Here is a 15,031-nt window from a genome sequence, read left to right on the forward strand (position 1 = left end):
TCCAGAAAGAGCCCCTGTCCAAGCTGAAGTCAATATCTTCTTAAATTGGTTTAATAAGCTTACTTTTATTTTTGGAAATAGTTACCAGCAAACAAAATACAGCAAGAGAAATGTTTACTTCATAAAGCCTCCAAGAAATCAATGTTTTCGATTTTGAACTTAATGCTGTTACAGCCAGAAGGTCCATTACCCAAAGCAAGAGTTTGAGAGCACTTTTTCTTGGACATGTATGAGTTGAGGAAAACAATGTTCTCCAGTTCCAGTAAGGGAAACATATCTATGCCTTATTTCTCACTACCCAACATTTGGAATTAATCACTACCACCATACATGACCGTGGTTTCAAACACTGAATTTGCTGGACACCTTCTATTACAAAGTGGTGTATGTAGAATGAACATTCAAGTAACAGAACTCAGATTTTCACCAAGAATCTGGCACTAAGCTCAGCCAGCTCATTCTTCCTCTTCTCCTGTGCTCCTCAGGCTGGCATTAAACACTAGGCACCCCTAGACAATCCAGCCTATGCAAAATTCAAACCCTTTGACAGTGCTGCTCTTCCTCTCATTACTGACAATGCAGGAAGACCAAGTTAGGTGGCACAAATGTGAAATTCAACAGATCTTGGATATAAGCATTTTCATTTTAAATGCTGTTAAACTATATAAAGAAGCAAACATATTTTTAGTTGTGCTGCTTCACCTCTCCCTGTTTCATTTTGGCTTAGCTGTGGAATTAGAGTAGCTGCTGGAAAATATGAATCTAAATGTTCCTGTTGGTTCATTAAACTCTTTTTTAAACCAGGAATAGCATTACTTCCCAAACCTAAAAGGCTAGGTGATTCTCAAAGTTACTGTAAGGTAAAAAATGTTTCAACTCAAAATCCACTGATGTGCTTTAACAGCTGCAGATGAAGATGCTGCCTGTACCTAAATCTGAAACAGATAGTGGAGAAAATGTTGTAAGAACAAGCACATCTTAAATTCATATGGGCAGACACAACTGGCTGGAATCAGGTTACAATCTGACTCTGTGGAATGCACTATTTGTGTCCAACATACAGCACATAGACACAAAATGTGTAAAGACAGATGTCATAAAGTAACAGTAACTGAGATGTTTTCATTCTTCCAATTTCCCAAATCCCTTTTAAAACAGGGTTCAACTCAGTGAGAAATCTATTTCTAGATGTTACACTCAAACATGCTAGCTGGGCATGTGTTCTAAATTAGGATAAAAAGATGCTAGATTAGAAAGTATTAGAACTAGATTACTTAGGGTCAACTGTTCTCAGAGACTTCCTCACAGAGCAGTATGATCTCCATCATGCAGAAACCCTCCAAACTTCACACAGACTACAGCAGAGTAGATTAGAACTAATCTACAGGGCTGCACTCCTCTTTGACAGTTCTCTCACAGCCTGGCAGAGGAAATACAGCTGCACAAGGAAAAGAACCATGGGTCTTCTTTCCATTACTGCAAACGTACTTACTCCTTGTTTTTCAGTGAGCAGGCTTACATTATTCATCATTTATCCCACCTACAGACATTACCTCATATTAAAAACACAATACAGGAGGGACACCTGATACTCCAAAGAATAAAATCTATTTTCTATCACCTTTCAGTTGATATATGAACTTGAGGTTTCACATTTCCTTCATCCAACTTCCAAACATACTAAAGTGAAGGGAGACTTTGCCCTTTCCTCTGGTTCTCCCAAGACAGGACATCTTGATTTGAAAAATCAAAATTATTTGCTTTAGTGAAGTAGATTTCTTAGATCACCTTGCAAATGCCACCAATACAGAAATATTCCTTGCCATTGAAAACTTTAATTGCTAAAGACATTAGCATGAAAGAAAGTCTACTAAAAATGAGATTGTCAGTTTTCATACAAGGCGTATTTCACAGGTTTTTTTTTTCTGTGTGTGTGCAACAGCAGCAGCTTACTCAGTGTGGTTTTTTTTTCTGCACAAAGAAAATCTAACAGACAAAATTTCTAACACCTAGGAATGAGTAGGATCTAAGACACTTCTCTGACTATCCAGAAAAATTATAAGTATTTTTGAATCCCCGTGAAAGGGTTAGCATGTCATTGTGCTGAAACGTTCACAAAGAAGCAGTTTAAGTTGTCAAATAGCACAATAGCACAGAAAGGCATGAACGTTCTGTCGAGAAAGATAAAGCTATCTGCAAGAAGATTATGCTGCTGAGTAGAGTGAAAACAACTCGATCGAGCATCAGTTTCTTTACTGCTGGATTTCCAACTGATACCACCACAGATCTGCAAGGACAGCTCGATGAATATTTCAAGAGGAAAAGGCAGAGTTGACTGAGGTCTATCTAAGCTGCTCTATTATTTCCACTGTGAAAGACAAGTCTTTTCAAAGTATGGAAAGTTTCAGAATATTACTTTGGGTAATTAAGGTGTTAAAAGGCTTGTGTTAGCTTAGTAAGCTACTGGGGGAATTTTTAAGTAGAAATGTAGAGATCACACAGAGCACTCATCACTAGCAATATGTAACACAAATATGATTCACTGTGTGAACTCCACATTTTATAGTCTCTTAAATCCCTTACTAAACAAAACCATGATCTGAGCAAAAACAAGGTATGTTAAAAAACCAAAAAACATCAGCATAAAAATGAGGGCTGAGATCCTTCAACTGCTTACTTATAAACAAATTAAGGAAGTAAAAACAAAAGATCAGACTTTCACATGACCTTAAAAGGTCACACAATGTGTACTTTATGCAACTATCCTGCGGAATGAAAACACCAGAGCTACATAAGCTTTTCTACATATTTTTAAGTCTCATTCTCACATTCGTTCTATTCTCAATGACATTGTTTAAAATGAACAAAGCAGTAGTCACAGGTACTCCAACTCCTCCTCGGGCTCTCACAATTAATGTTACATTCCTCCAGGTATAGCTCCAACTTCAGGAGGAGAAACTGCTACCTGTGCATTGCATGAGCAAACCTCTGCCTGTGCCGACAATACAACAGAACACTTTTATTTTTAAAGTAGGCTAATTGCCTTTCCAAGTCTAGTTCATATGTCCAGAGAATAAAACAAGGAGGAAATACTTTTAATTTTGTTCAATCTCCAAGGACCAATTCAGCTAAAAAGCAGCATCCATCAAACTCACTTTACCATGGACTCAACAGCTGAAATGTGAGTTCTAATGAAGCATGTTGGGCTCTAAACCATGCATGGAAACAAAACCTGTAAAACCAACCCAGCACAGCTCCTGTAAACAATGTTTCTCTACTCGCTCCAGTCATTTATGAACAGATGTTTGCTTAAGGAGCATTAAGCTGCTGAAGGCTTCCATTTCTGTGCTGAAGCTGGAAGGAACGGGCTGTCACCATTATTAAGAGGCCAATTTACTGATACTTTGAAGGAATCCCAAGGTTTAATGGTTGTTTTTAAGGCACCGTCTTCTCTAAAGAAAAAATTATATTGTGGTTCATCAAACAGACACTTTTCATAGTAAACTGAAGTGTCAGCACCTTAATAAAGCATTTGAGCAATTTCGCCCCATTTTAGAATGACATTACCTCTTCCACAAAAATAAAAACATCGTACTTAAATTATCGTAACTCTCTTCAGCCTGTCGCGTCCCGATGCATTTAGCAACGGACACTCTTTACGCCCTCGAAAGAGAAAGCTTGTCAGGAAAAGCCAAACACAGAGCACAGCCGAACTTCTCGCACCACATCCCTGAGCCTTCCCGCAGCTGCGGCGCCGCCGAACCCCAGGCAAACGCGGCCCCCGCCGCAGGACAAAGCCGAGCCCTGCGCCCCGGCCGCGGCGGGACGAGCCCGCGGAGCCGCGGGGCTTCGCCGCTGCCCCGCCCGGCCCGGCCCGGCCCCGCCGCCCTCCCCCGCGGGCCGGGGGAAGGACGGCGCTGCCCCACAGGCCCCGGCCGCCGCCGCCCCCCGGGGCAGCGCCGAGGGGGCCCCGGCGCCCTTCCGCGGCCGGGCCCGGAGCGAACGAGCCGCCCCCCGCCTCTCTTACCTGCGGGCTGCGCGGGGAGCGGCGGGGCCCGGGCGGGCATGGCGGCGGGCGGGGAGGGGGAGGGAAGGAGGGAGGAAGGGGAGAGCGGCCGCGGGCCGGCTATCTGCGGCCTCCCGCGGCAACCGCCATGGAGGGGAGCCCCTGTGGGCGACAGGAACCGCGTCGCTGCGGCCCGGCCCCCTCCGGCCGCCGCCTCCCGCCCGCCGCCGCCCACCGCGCTCCCGGCACGCACCGCGCCGCCGCCCCCGCGCGCGTCACGTCCGGCGCGGCCCGCGCGCGCTGCGGGAAATGGCTGCGGGAGGGCGCGCGCCGTGCGTGTGTGCGCGCTGTGGTACCGGCGGGACGCGGAGTCACAGGGCGGCCTGGGCTTGGGACGGACCCAGCTAGTTCCAGCCCCACCAAGCGTGTGTTAAAGTTGTAAATAATAACGTTTAGTAGAGCAGCGTTTGGGTAACGCGCAAAGCCTGTCGTTCGTCGTGTGGCCGTGGTTAACTGAACTCCGCACAGCGGTCACAACGCGGTGGCAAATTGCAGAGCGTGACATTAGAGCTTTGTTGCGAAATGACGGAATGAATCGGGTTGGGAAAGACTTGTGGGATCAGCCAGTCCAGCCCGTGACCCGACACCACGGTGTCAGTCGGAGCGCGGCACCGAGCGCCTCATCCAGCGCTCCCTTAAACGCCTCCCGGGCGGTGACTCCACCAGCTCCCTGCGCAGCCCGTTCCACTGCTCAGTCACCTTCTCCGCGAAGAAACTCCTCCCAATGTCCAGCCTTTGCCTCTTGCTGGGGCCTAGGGCCTCTTGTCCTGTCGGTGGCTGCCTGGGCGAAGAGGCCGCGCAGCTGCCCGGGAGCCGCAGGGAGCTGTAAGGTCACCCCTTGCTCCTCCAGAGGCTCCAGGTACAAACACACCGTGTTTAAACGCTCGGTAGCTTGGCTGAGAAAGGCTTAAAACAAGGCCACTCGTAGAACTGCTTGTGTTTCAGATAGGTTTGTGGAATAAGAATGCCTCAAATGCGTTTAAGGGTAATTGTAATTAATCTGCTAATTTAATCAGCAATAAAAGGCTTTTGTGAAGCGGGGGGGGGGGGGCGAATTATATTGTTAACACAATGTTTCTGTGACAATTCTCAATCCTGTTACAGTAGCTGAAGATAATCATGGATGACTATTAATGAGTTTGACTATTAATGAGGCACTATTACTTCGCCTCCTGGTGGCTGTTCTCTTTTTGCAGGTTAGTGTCAGAAACGCAGAGTGAAGCTTGTGCTGACCCGGCAGGACAGAAGGAGAAGCTTGAGGGAACAGGAAATAGGGTAATTTAGATTTCAGTGCTCTTTGACCTTCACCCAGTGTACAACAATGTGATTGACGAATCGTCAGGGTGTAGAGAAGATCCTGTAAAAGCAGTGAAATACTTTGCTGAAAAGCAAGAGAGAAACGAGATCTTCACTCCCCCCACTCCCTGCCACATATCTGGCAGTAGCCATTAACTTCCAGGGCCTCGAAGTATCCCTTACTGTGTGGTGCTACTTTGTGAGGAATCCTTTTCCATTCCAGCTGTTTTTAACTGGTGGTCATTAGCAATGACTGTTAATCGTCCTGTTGCAAATAGTACAATGGGAGAAGGTAATAATACCTTCTGTTTTACATCTGCCTTAGCAATCATTTGAAAGATACATGAAATAATCGTGCTGCCTGTAAACTCCCCAGACAGCAACATATGCCCCAGTGTTGTCCAAAAAAGTCAGATTTTTTTTACCCAGTGCAACAAGCCAATAATTGCACACATGAGAGAGACATTGGTTATTTATTTTTCATTTCAGAGTTGCACAAGCCTGAGTCCTCTGTGACATATCACACATCAAGCACACCAACTATAATAACTTTTTACTCTTTATGCATTGTAGCAAATGAAGGAATTAGTGCTCACTGGCTACAAGTGAAACAGTTCTCTTAATTAGCATTCTCTCCTCGACTGTTTAATGACTCTCTCGCTTCTCATGCTGGTTAGTTCCACATGCTCAGGCTTTCTCTTGGTCTGAGGTGGTGATCAGCTGGTGGTTGTGATCTGTCTCTGCTGGAATTACCTTTTACCAGGCAGAGCTGATTCAGCACAGTCACTGAGTTGTCTTTATAACTTTCTTTCTTATCTTGGGAGTTCTGCTAAATGTCCTTGGGGCCCATAAATTCTGCATTCTTTCTGTCCACTATCAGTGGTACATCCTTCTTCCCAAGCCTAGTTAAGATCCCCCTACCTCTGAGATCACTGAAGTATGTCCAGCCCTAAACCTTAAGAAGGCAATTCTACCCACAAGTAATTTGTTTTTCTAACACCTGTGTGTCACTTAGAGCTTGTTAGCTGCTCTCTGTTTAATGGATTAAATCTCCCTTCTTGTTGATTGGGCTTGAAAGTATGTAAAGACCAAATATTAAAGAAGTTTTTTTCTTAAGAAAAGTTTACATGTTGCACATTTTGCAACACTGGCACCTTAAAGAAAAACCAAATAATAAAGCCCTTCTTGTGCAAAAGCCCAAAGGCACAGCACAATCATGAAACTCAGAAAGATAAACTGTGTCAGTAATCAGGTTCTAGATGAGAAGGAAATTTGTTAAGTAAAATTTCCAGATGATTTGAAGAAGTGGCTCATATCCTAAGCTAGAAAGAAAGGCAGGGAATTCCTCAAATAATCCCTGCCAGTCTGATGTGGTTAAAATTTCCTTCTCTTTGTGACATTCAGAAGTTTCTAGTACCAGAAGTGCTAATCAATATGCAGTTGTGAGTCTATAAAATTTGCTTAATTTGAATGCAAGATCAGATGAGAGGTAACCATGTCCCATTAAAAAATGAAGGTAATATTCACTTAGGCATAATGTAAATGATTGACAAGATGTGTTGGATTTTTTCAGTCATTCCTGCATAAGCTTTGCTGGTTGAAGGAGATTACATTTGCTTGTGAAGGCAGACTGACTCCTTCTAATAGCATTAGCCATATCATGTATTAGCTCTGTGAAATGGAATTCGTGGGTTGCAACAGTAATTTAAAGGTTATATTTTTAACATATGAAAGTTTCCTTTAGAGAATTGCATGGATTGTAAACACTGTAGCTTATTTGGAGATTATTCTAGCCTGGTGTTCTATCCATTTTCAAATAAATGAAGCCTTTTAACAGCATATACTTTCAAGACATTTGTTTTCTTAAAACATGGCAAAAAAAAAATATAGATAGATAGATAGATAGACAGATCAACGTGAAGCCCTTCTGCACCATGCAAGAGGTTTTAAGTCGAGCTGGTGTGCTCTTGGCAGCTCCGAGGCTGAGCCTTGACTTGCTGACTGCAGCCAGTGGCTTTAGCAGTTCCTGCTGCCGAGTCCTGACCGGTCAGGAGAGGGCGCAGCCTTCCCAGAAGTCTCGGATGGAGAAAGGTACTGTGGTGTGGTGTGTCTGGATGAATCAGAAATGTTCTCCCAAAACCCTGCGTGGTCTGGAGGCTCAGGATCTCCTCCTGGTTTGGGAACTGAGGATGGCGGAAAGAACCTGCAATGGTCTACATCCATGTCCTTCATAAAACTTAGTCATTCATAATTCTCAAAAAAATGAATACGTAGTGTTTATAGAGAAGAAATTTCGGTTTTATTTCTCATTTTGAAGACTACAACATGGCTCCTGAATGTAAATTTTAGTGTTATATAAGCTGTACCATATATTGTGTAGTGTGATGCAGAAAATCTGAAAGTTGTTCTGTTGGTAGTGGGTAGTGCAGTTTTCTTTTTTTTCTTTTTAATTTCAAAAATACATACAGTGCAACATGGCTCCTGGCAGTGCAAGCTTTTTTGGCTTCCCACAGAGTGAGGAAGAAACTTGCTATAATCAAAGGCTAGATAAGTCTCCAAAATTCAGGCAGTGTGCTTTCCTCTCTGCTGTGTCTGGCAATGCTGCTGATCAGAAACTAGATAATCAGTGTCCTGAGAAATTATCATCCTTGGTTTTTCTTGTTCTTTTTCTTTTTTCTTTTTTTTTACTTTACAATCAAATCAAACATTTGAAGATTTTTATATTATCTGTAAAATTAATTTTTAACAGTCTTTTAGCCTACCAAATAGTTTATTTTCGTTAATGCCAGATGCTTTCATTTCTGATATTGGCTCTATCCTTGGCCAAGTGCTCTTCACCATCTTTTTTAACACCTTGGGTGCAGAACTCAAAGGAATACCAAGTAAGTTTGCAGGATGATCTGTTGACTCCCTCAAGGCCAGAGAGACCCTGCAGAGAGACATTGATGAACTAGAGAGCCAGGCAATCACTGACCATATGAAGTTGAATGAGATTGAATGCCAGATTCTGCACCTGGGCATTGGGACTGGGGAATGAGAGGCTGGAGAGCAGTGCCATGGAAAGGGACCTGGGGGTCCTGGTTGAACATGAGCCAGCAGTGCCCTGGCAGCCAGGAGGGCACCAGAGTCCTGGGGGGCTTCAGGAACAGCATGGCCAGCAGGGCAAGGGAGGGATTGTCCTGCTCTGCTCTGCACTTGGTCTGTTCAGCCTGTAGAGGAGACTGAGGGAAACCTCAGTGGGGTCTTCAACATTCTCACTGGGGACAGCAGAGGGACAACACGAATTTCTGCTGATGGCCAGTTATGGGAGTTGAGGAGACAGCCTGAAGCTGAATTGGAAGAGGTTTAGATAGGATATGAGGAAAAGGTTCTTCATCCAGAGGGTGGTTGGGCACTGGAACAGGCCCCCAGGAAAGCAGTCACAGCACCCTGACAGAGTTTGAGAAAGGTTTGAACAAGACTCTCAGGCACATGGTGTAATTGCTGGGATGTCATGTTCAGGGCCGGGAGCTGGAACTCAATGATCCTGACGTGTCCCTTCCAAATCAGCATATTCTATGATTCTAATATTCTGTGAAATTATTGCATTCATCTTCACAAAGTGTTTTGACTTTTTATCATTCTGACATGAAACTGAATTGGCACATTTCTCTGAAATGCTTTAAATTCAATAAAACTGCATTTATCTTAGAACCTCATAGCTGAAATTACCCTACAAATGCATTATCAACAGAAAGGTATTTTTTGACTGAATTCACCAATCAACCTCAAAAGCTTTATGTGAAATATTTTTGTGGCTGTGATTTCATAAGGTGTGCATTATGAAAGCTAGCTGAATTAATGATATGTGCTTTCTGCTGGCTTCTAAATGGGCATCAGTCAATAAAAGAAAAATTCTGCGGTTACTGTTAGCTGAGTTAAACAAAGCTGCAGCTGAGCAGAGAATGAACTGTTGTTAAAGCAGCTTGCTGCTAAAACCCCGCTGTCCTTTGGCATGGAAGGCTGGTAAAACACATCTGTGAGCAGTGGATACTTGTTTCTTTGGGGTATGGTTGGTGCCTTGAGCTCCATCCCGAATCAGTGCACACTGCTTGGGTCTTCCCCAGGGCAGTGCAGGGCTCTCACTTGTGTTAGAGTTGAGAGAGCCAAGAGTGCTTCTCTTGGCCCCAGGGCATCACCCAGACACATCAGAGACCCTTGTGAAGAGCCCATCCGGGTCTGTAAGCTGCCCACATCTTCTGCATCACTGCTAGCCCCTTTAGCACTGACCTCTGGGCATGCAGAATGACCAGGCACTGGCTTCTCTGGTTGTGGGGATCCAGCAAAGGTGGTTTCGCTTTTCCCAGCTCTCCAAGGAAGGGACTGTCTCCATTCACTTCTAGTTGCAAGGGCATAAAACATAAAACATTGTAACATATGTTTCAGATGCAACATGTAAGTGTTCTGTTTGGTGGAGTGCAAGTTTGTTATAACTTTTCACATCTCTACTGGAGACCTGGTACAAAGGCGAGAAGGCATTGCTATATCAGCAGGTTGTTGTCTTGTGGTTACCAAGCCATTAAAAATTTTAGAATTGTCCTTAAACAGGCCTGAATGTACTAACTACAAGGAACCCTATGTAGTTACAGAAAACAGAAGAAATAAAAGTCTCCTACATCTGAATGTTGGTTCTTGGGTTTTAGCTCAGATTTATTTGGTCAAGAATACAGTGTTTTTTGGGAGGGTTGGGGTTTTTTTCAGGGGCAGGGTGTGGCATGGCTTTTTTGTGTGTGTGTATGTGTGTGTGTGTGTGTGTGTGTGCATGTTTTGGGTTTTTTTGTTTGGCTCTTTGGTTTGGTTTGGTTGTATGTTTCTTTTAAAGAGGTCCCTTCTGAGTCTTGACCGTGTTTGCAGCTGATTTGGAGCATCTAATGAAGACCAAGACCACATTCTTGCCCTATGATGGCTACCCTGGGGATTAACCAGATCATGAGTGTCTAAAGAGCCCCATTTTACCTGCTGTGGCCTAGACCACATCCTCCAAGTGGCACAAGTTAATGACTTCAGTGTGGCAATACTATGTGTGCACAACATATTTGCATACATAACTCATCAGCAAGGTGTGCAAAGTCTATTTTAGTGTATGTACATATTAATGGTGATGAGGCTTGTCAGCAGAATCCATAACCAAACCAAAGTCTGACAATACTTCCTTCTCCTAGAAGATGGTATTGAGTACCTCAGCTGTCAGCAGGAGAGCAAGATTTCTCATGCCCACAGCAGCAAAGCTTTCCAGTGCAACTAATTGTTTTGGTTTGGTTCTTGTTGGTTTTTGTTTTGGTTTGGGGTTTTGTTTTTGCTGGTTTTTTTTTTTTGGTACAGGCTCTTAATGCAGAAAGCCCATAAGAAAAGAAATCAAAATTATTCATTTTAAAACAGTCCCTTGCCTTTAGGAGGGATGGCCTGTGAGTTTTTTAAATCTAAGATGAAAAGTGCTTAAAAGTAATTAAGAACATTATTCTGTTTCAATGGTCTCATTTATTTATTGGGCAAAGGTGAGCTGATTTCCAAAGACATCCTCCTCCCTGGTGTGTCAGTTCCTTTCTGTGAGGCAGGAGTCAAGAGCCTCCAGCACCCTTGATCAGCTGATAGGAAATTCCAAGGTACAAACTATTCACTCTGTGTGTGTAATAGGCACTGTGGCAGCAGTCTTGCATACCAATCTGTGCAGGTAGTAGCATACATTCCTGTACTCTCCATTAACATCTCTTTGAAGACATTTTCATTTCTAGGGCATTTTAGACTTTAGGGATATTTTGTTTGGTTGTGTTTTTTTGAGGTTTAGGAACACTGAAATTGACCTCTACAGCTATTTGGGGTATTTTAAAGAACTGCAGTACCCTGTTTTAATCACACAAGTTCATTTCACGTCTGTATGTCAACTGAGTCACTAAAATTCAAGTGTCAGGTTCAGATGTTTTGATTAAGTTTTCCTAACAAACCAATGTTTTGTGACTGGCAGTGATTCTTATCAATAAAAATAATTTGAAAATTGTTTTGCAAAGGTCATGTCCTTTCGTTTTTACAGTGAATGACAAAATGTACGTTAAACACAAGTGATAGTAGCATTCAGTTCCAGGTTTTAAAATGGAAATGGCAGAGGTTTTTCTGGGTTAATGATTACTTATGTCTCAAATGCAACTGCTATATGCAAGGAAAGTGCTTTCTTTCATAGGTGTTTGTCATTGTTTTTCAGACTCAGGGCTGTTGACTTGTTTGTTTGTCAAAATCCTTCTCATTGTCTTTCAGACTCATATCTGATGCCTAATTTCAGAGCCATACATTCCAATTTTATCCTCTGTCATATTTTTCTGTAATATGTTTGCTTTCTTGATCTACATTAATTGAGATGCAAAGCATCTGGGATGTAGGCACATAAGAAGGCTAGATCTCAGAAAAAAGCACTGCTTCATTGAAAGCTCTTACAGGAGAAATGTGTGAGATTGGCCATAACTAACCCTAAACTCCCTGACAAGGTTTTTATCATAAACAACAGAATCAGGAGGGGAAATACCATGCTTCAAGAGGCTAAAATGTGTTTTAATGCTAACAGAATGTCATCCCCAGCTGCTGGAGTCCTGCATGCAACAATCTTTGGCTGCACCAGCGGCCAGGATGAGACCTTCAGATGGAGGAATCTGTTGGTGTCTGTGTCATCCTATTGTTGTCTCTCAAGGAGAAAGAAGAGAGACTGAATGCCTGACATTTGTACCAAGAACAGGCTGAGCTGGAGAAGGAGCAGGCAGAGAGGAATGTGGAGAACAGGGAGGGAAAGAGCAGGATGGCAAAGATAAGCACTGACAGTGGGGCAGATGAAGAGATGAAAAGTCCAACCTCCACCCCTTCTATATCCAGGATCAGTCAGAGATCTCTGGAGACCAGCTGAACCAGCTCTTTTTCCATGAAGAGAGCTAGGAAAGATGAGATTAGGTAAATCCAAGAGCCTGAGCAATCTGTTTAACTTCATTAGGTCCCTCTTTCTAAATCATGGCTAAGTGGGTTTCAGCAGTGGGACAAGGATGCCATCTCTGAGTCAGCTTCTTGGTTTTGGGAAGCAAATATGATCCCATCATGCTTACACGGAGTCACTGATGTGGTCTGCAGGAGCCCTTGCCAGGATGTGTCTCCTCACCATTCTCTGCATCTCACCAAACACACAGTCTAAGGGCAGCCTGTGGCATTTCAAGGGAGCAGTGAGCTGCAGTCATCCCATCTCTAAAGTTACTGAACTTAATGGATGTGTATTTGCAGTGAATTTGGCTCAGTTTTTAACTGCTGAACTGAAAAAAGGGTAATACACATAATAAATCTTTCAATTTGTAGGGTCTGGTGCTCCTTGCAAGGAGCCTCGATTCCCAGCACAAGCTGATCACCAAGCTGATATTCTGAAGGAGAATCTTTTGTCTCAGTTTCCCTGCATTTATTGAATTGTTTATAATGTAGGCCACAGGGTCTTTTCTGTCTGTTTGGTCAGATGTAGGTCAGCAGTTCAGTGGATTTAAATTAATGACTGATGGCAACCTCCAATTGGTTTGCATGGAAATGGCATTGGGCCAATTGCCCAGTTGTGGAATGTTATAGGAGCAGAGGAGAGATTATTATTTCCAAATTTGGCCACAATCCATATTATATCCATATTTATCCATATTTTGCTGCAAATGGCCTTGTCTTCTTTGGCAAGACATCCCATGGGCAGAGAACATATCCTTAGTAGCTTACTGTTCTTATACTGGGTGTATATCACTGTTTCATACTGGGGGGAGTTTCCAACAAGCTCTCCTCTGTGGAGAGGCCAAGACTCATGACCCTTGCTAGGCATGCTACAGTTCTCCCAGAATCAGGCCTCTGGCTCCTTGGCAGCCTGTCTCAAATGCTGCTGTTTATGGGATCATTCATAGGTCTTTGAACAGCAAGTAATTATTGGTATAAAAATTGTTGACAATAGCCTGGGTTTCTCAAGGAGTAAAGACTCCTGTACATATCCTCATGTGGAGCAGGAAAGAGTTTCAGGAGCACTTCAGAGATCTCCAACCAGTCAAATGCTTGTTTTTCTTATTCAAAGAGCTGGTGGGATGTGAACCAGCTTTTGTTCAAAAATAACGTTGGTATTTTAGCACATGACTACCCCCTCAAGTATGTCCTGCTGTACCTTCTGGGATCATTTTGTCTGAATTGTGCTAATGGAACCCAATTGCTACCAGATGGCTCTTTGCAGGGTTGCTTCAGGGGTGAGGAAGATGTAGACTGAACATGCTGGGGTAGCTGTCACAAACTGGCCTATTCCTCTCTTGCTTGTGGCCAGCCAGTCAGGGATGGTTGGTGTATCTGTGTCGTGGCTGCTGAGCCATGAGTCTTTGATCTTTTTTCTGTATAAATGTCTTTGGATGCAATTTGACAGCAGGTTACACTCAGAAGATTTTTCCACTCTCTAGTTCCACACTATCAAGATGTGCTTAAGTTATCCTACAGGCTATACCTTCAGAGAGGCCTGGGTTAGTTACACATCTCTGGTTTTGACTGACAATTTATACACCCTCACTAGCTAGGCCACTTCTCTGGAGAGTCCCCCTTTCTTGATCTGACAGAGATGCATGCAGACAGATCTATGATCCTGTGCTATATACAAAAAAACCCAGGGTGATAACCCCTACAAAACATGACAGTCACTGCATGCTCAGATTTGCCTTGGAGCTGGTTTGCTTTTACAGAGCCAGACCAGTTTCTTCTGAGTCAGATCCTGTTATATGCACACTATTGTAGTGCCTTTAATTCATTTTAAGAGTGGGACAGATAGGTTTCTTCCCCTTTCGCAATTATTACCTTTTTATTGCTCTGCTTTCCAAAGTGTTCTTGTTGCACTGCAGAGCTGCAAGTGTGCCCCAGGGCCTGGTGCAGTTAAGTGTCTGTGGTGTGTTTGGCTCTCTTGATTGTATAGAAGGAGTCATCACTGCATTATAAACTCATCTCTATAGCTTGTCAAAGCTCATTCTTGCCTCTGGGAAAGCTTCATGTGTGAAAATGTCAGGTTCCTTGTGGGATGGAGTGGACTATTACACCCTGAGCTGCATCTTGCCATTTCTTTTTCTACACTAGAACTAGGAAGAGGGAGCAGAGAGGAGCAGGTCAGAGCTGTACTGGACCCCAGTCTAATGTTGAGCCTGGGTGAAGGTCTCCACATTTCACTTGGAAGTCAAAAATCATGGTATTGAATGAGTGAGTTTCAGGAAGAACAGGAAATAATCTCTGCAGTTGTGGCAGCTAGCATGTGGCAAAGATGCTGCATTTGTGTGAGCTATTGTTCTATGAATTTTTTTAGGCTGATCTAACACCTCGATGTGAATTTTGAATTCAACCATCTCACCTCCCAGGAAGAAAGCATGACCACCACAGGTGCACAAAGATACTCATTGTGCTTCCCGTTGCACTGGTGTTGCTCAGCTATGAAAAACCAGAATCACTGTTTTTAACCAGAAAATGATTGCTAAAAGAGAGGGGCCCCCAAGGCATTGTAGGTATTAAGTTTCCTCTATTGGTAGAAAGCAACAAGCTGTGTTGATATCTACCCAACACACTTACAGGCTTTGGACTGAGTGTTTTGAATATCAGGAATAAATCTGTGACTGCCTGTAT

General features: G+C 43.4%; 2 protein-coding genes across 5 annotated transcripts in view; one reads left to right on the forward strand and one right to left on the reverse strand.

Annotated features, from left to right (window-relative positions):
- AFTPH (aftiphilin) overlaps nt 1–4,226 on the reverse strand; it is a 42,276-nt gene extending 38,050 nt beyond the window's left edge. For 2 of the 4 annotated variants that reach the window (XM_079297648.1, XM_079297647.1), the window contains exon 1: nt 4,028–4,226. The gene's annotated coding sequence lies outside the window, so the exon portion shown is untranslated. Of the gene's footprint in view, nt 1–1,274; nt 1,421–4,027 lie in introns of those variants that run through there. The other 2 variants (XR_013773241.1, XM_079297649.1) reach the window with 2 other exon arrangements.
- Nucleotides 4,227–5,267: 1,041 nt separating this feature from the next.
- LOC306797957 (uncharacterized protein) overlaps nt 5,268–15,031 on the forward strand; it is a 63,054-nt gene continuing 53,290 nt past the window's right edge. The window contains exon 1 of the mRNA XM_079297657.1: nt 5,268–5,341. The gene's annotated coding sequence lies outside the window, so the exon portion shown is untranslated. The remainder of the gene's footprint in view (nt 5,342–15,031) is intronic.

The sequence above is a fragment of the Erithacus rubecula genome (assembly GCF_903797595.1).
Source record: "Erithacus rubecula genome assembly, chromosome: 2".
Lineage (NCBI taxonomy): Eukaryota > Metazoa > Chordata > Aves > Passeriformes > Muscicapidae > Erithacus > Erithacus rubecula.